The sequence below is a fragment of the Lathyrus oleraceus genome, chromosome 7 (genome assembly GCF_024323335.1).
Source record: "Lathyrus oleraceus cultivar Zhongwan6 chromosome 7, CAAS_Psat_ZW6_1.0, whole genome shotgun sequence".
Lineage (NCBI taxonomy): Eukaryota > Viridiplantae > Streptophyta > Magnoliopsida > Fabales > Fabaceae > Lathyrus > Lathyrus oleraceus.
The window spans coordinates 300937341-300940421 of record NC_066585.1 but is presented as its reverse complement, the minus strand read 5'-3'; positions in this window follow the sequence as shown (position 1 = coordinate 300940421).

Sequence of the window (3081 nt, the reverse complement as noted above, 5' to 3'; positions counted from 1 at the left end):
TGGCCCAAGCGTCTATGCCATACCCATTGCTCTTCAGGAATAGACATTAAACATTTTACATTTTGTTCTTTTAAATCCGACATATTTATTTTATAAATATTGTTTTTCCTCTTGCCAATGAATAGGACAGATCCATTGTTTTGATTTATGGCTTTACATGTTTTATGATTAAAGATTACATCATACCCGTTATCACTTAATTGACTTATTGATAACAGATTATGCATTAATCCTTCTACATAGAGAACATCAGATATAGAGGGAAGAGTACCATTACCAATAGTTCCGGAGCCTCTGATCCTTCCTTTCTGATCTCCTCCGAAACCTACGAAACCAGCGTCTTTAAGTTCCAGGTTTTGGAACATATACTTTCTTCCCGTCATGTGTCGCAATCATCCAGAGTCCAGGTACCATGGCTGGTGTTTTAACTCTACTGCATAAGATATCTGCAACATAAACAATCTTATCCTTTGGTACCCAGAATCTTTTGGGTCCTTTGTGATTAGTCTTCCCAGAGTTTCTTAACACTTTGGGTTTTCTAGCATTATTAAATCGTTGTGCTTGTGTATGCGTATAGTGATAGGAAAATGGAGATTTAGGTTGGTCATTAGTAGAAGTTTTATCTTCACTAGGATCATACCTAATTCCTCTTCTATTGTTATGACTGACCCCATAAATCATGGATGCCATTCTGCTCCTCTCTATCCCATTTTTCAGAAACTTTTGAAAATATTTTTCATATTCATAAATTATTGTGTTTGAAGTTTGTGGAGCTTGAGATAACGCTTCTTCAAGTTTTGAGCAATTTTTCTTTGTTGAATCTCTTTCTAATATCAAGGTTCTATTTTCATCTTTTAGTTCTAGAATTGTTATCTCAAGTTTGCCATATTCTTCTAGTGTTTCTTCAAGAACACCTTTTATAACTTTAGATTTTTGTTTGAGTTTCTGATATGAGTTTAGAGTTTCAGATAGGCATGATTCTAGGTCAGATCGAGAAAGTTCAGAAAATACCTCTTCAGATTCAGATTCTTCGTCTGAAGTATTTTTGGAGGTGGTAGCCATGAGTGCCACATTTGCCTGTTCATCAGAGTCTGATTCTGATGAGTCAGATTCACTATCGTCCCAGGTAGCCATCAGTCCCTTTTTGGTTCTGAAGGAATTTTTCTTGAAGTTCTCTTTTCTGGAACTGTCTTTGTTCAACTTGGGATATTCGTTTCTGTAATGACATGTTTCCTTACATTCATAACACGTAACATCTTTGTTAGATTTACCTTTTGAGGTTGATTCTGATCGATCTCCTTTGGATCTTGGCTTTCTGAAGTTATTATTCCTTTTTCTCCAGAGTTGTTTTACTCTTCTAGTCAGAAGGGATAATTCTTCCTCATCGTTAGAATCTTCCTTTTCAGAGTCATCAACGTCTTCTTCTTTGGCCTGGAAGGCTTTGTTTCTGTCAGACTTGCGCCTTTCAGATCTGGACTTTAGTGCTACAGACTTGATCTTCTTTTGAGGCTCATCTTCCTCCAGTTCTATCTCATGACTTCTGAGTGAACTGACAAGTTCTTCAAGGTTGATGTTGTTCAGATCCTTTGATAGCTTTAAGGCTGTGACCATGGGTCTCCACTTCTTTGGCAAGCTTCTGACAATCTTTTTGACATGGTCTGCAGTTGTGTATCCTTTATCTAGCACTTTGAGACCTGCAATTAGAGTTTGGAATCTAGAAAACATTACCTCTACAGCTTCATCATCCTCCATTTTGAAGGCTTCATATTTCTGTATTAGAGCCAGAGCCTTTGTTTCTTTGACTTGAGAGCTTCCTTCACGAGTCATCCTCACGGAGTCAAGTATTTCTTTAGCTGTTTCCCTGTTGGTGATTTTTTCATACTCATTGTAGGATATGACATTGAGAAGTATTGTTCTGGCTTTGTGATGATTCTTGAATTCATGCTTCTAATCATCTGTCATTTTGCTTCTGGGAATGGCAACTCCAGCATCTGGTACAGGTGGTGTGTATCCAACTGTGACAATGTCCTAGAGATCAACGTCGTAGCCCAAAAAGAAACTTTCAATTCTATCTTTCCAGTAATTAAATTTCTCTCCATCAAAGACTGGAGGCTTAGCGTTGTAACTATCTCTTTCATTGGTGTTGGCTATAGTTTTTCTCGTTCTGGATCTCTCTACACTGTTAAGTGTTTGATTAGAAAATGAATAACAGAGCCGAAGCTCTGATACCAACTGAAGGTCAGAAAAACAAGAAAGGGGGGTTTGAATTGTTTTAGAAAATAAAAGCTTTTTCAAAAAATAAGAACACACAGAATTTTATACTGGTTCGCTTAGAAAACAAAGCTACTCCAGTCCACCCGACCAAGGTGATTTCGCCTTCAAAAAGGACTTAATCCACTAATCTTGAAAGATTAACAACCAAATGTCTAAGAGAATGATCTCTTAGTCCTCTCAAGTATACAAACTACGCAGAGTCACTTGAGGAACAAAAACAATTTTAGCAAAATAGATTTGTAATAGAAGGTGCTTTTAAGAGTAAGCAAGTATTACAGCAGAATATTTGAGCAAGAGTTTTCACGTATGAGCAGCAGCTCGTGAAAAATTGAGAGAGAATATGAATGATTTTTCTGTGCGTTGTTGTTGTGTCTCTCAATGAGGTAGGTTGTCCTTTATATAGTAGTGAGAAGGACCGTTGGAGTGATGACAGAATATTGGTCTTTGATGAGCATTCAATGTCATTACTTTTGTGTTTCTTGCCATAACCAATTTGTCTCCCTGAATAACTTCTTTCTTAAAATACTTCATTTCCAAATTGAGAAATTCTTTCCGTTACTCTTTCTGGATTTGGTGAATCTTCATCAGAGTCTTGTTATATCGGAGTCATGCGTCAGAAGGAGATTATGTTGAAGTTTCATCTGAGCTTCTCAAAGTACTAGTCTTCTAGATCATCAGAACTAAGACCAGTGGATGTTAGAGCTTCTGGTTCTTTTCATTGTCTTGCTTTGCTCAGATTCAGAACTTCTTGGGCGCACTTCTTCCTCAAATGCATCTGATCTTCTAGCATTTTGTATCTGATCAATG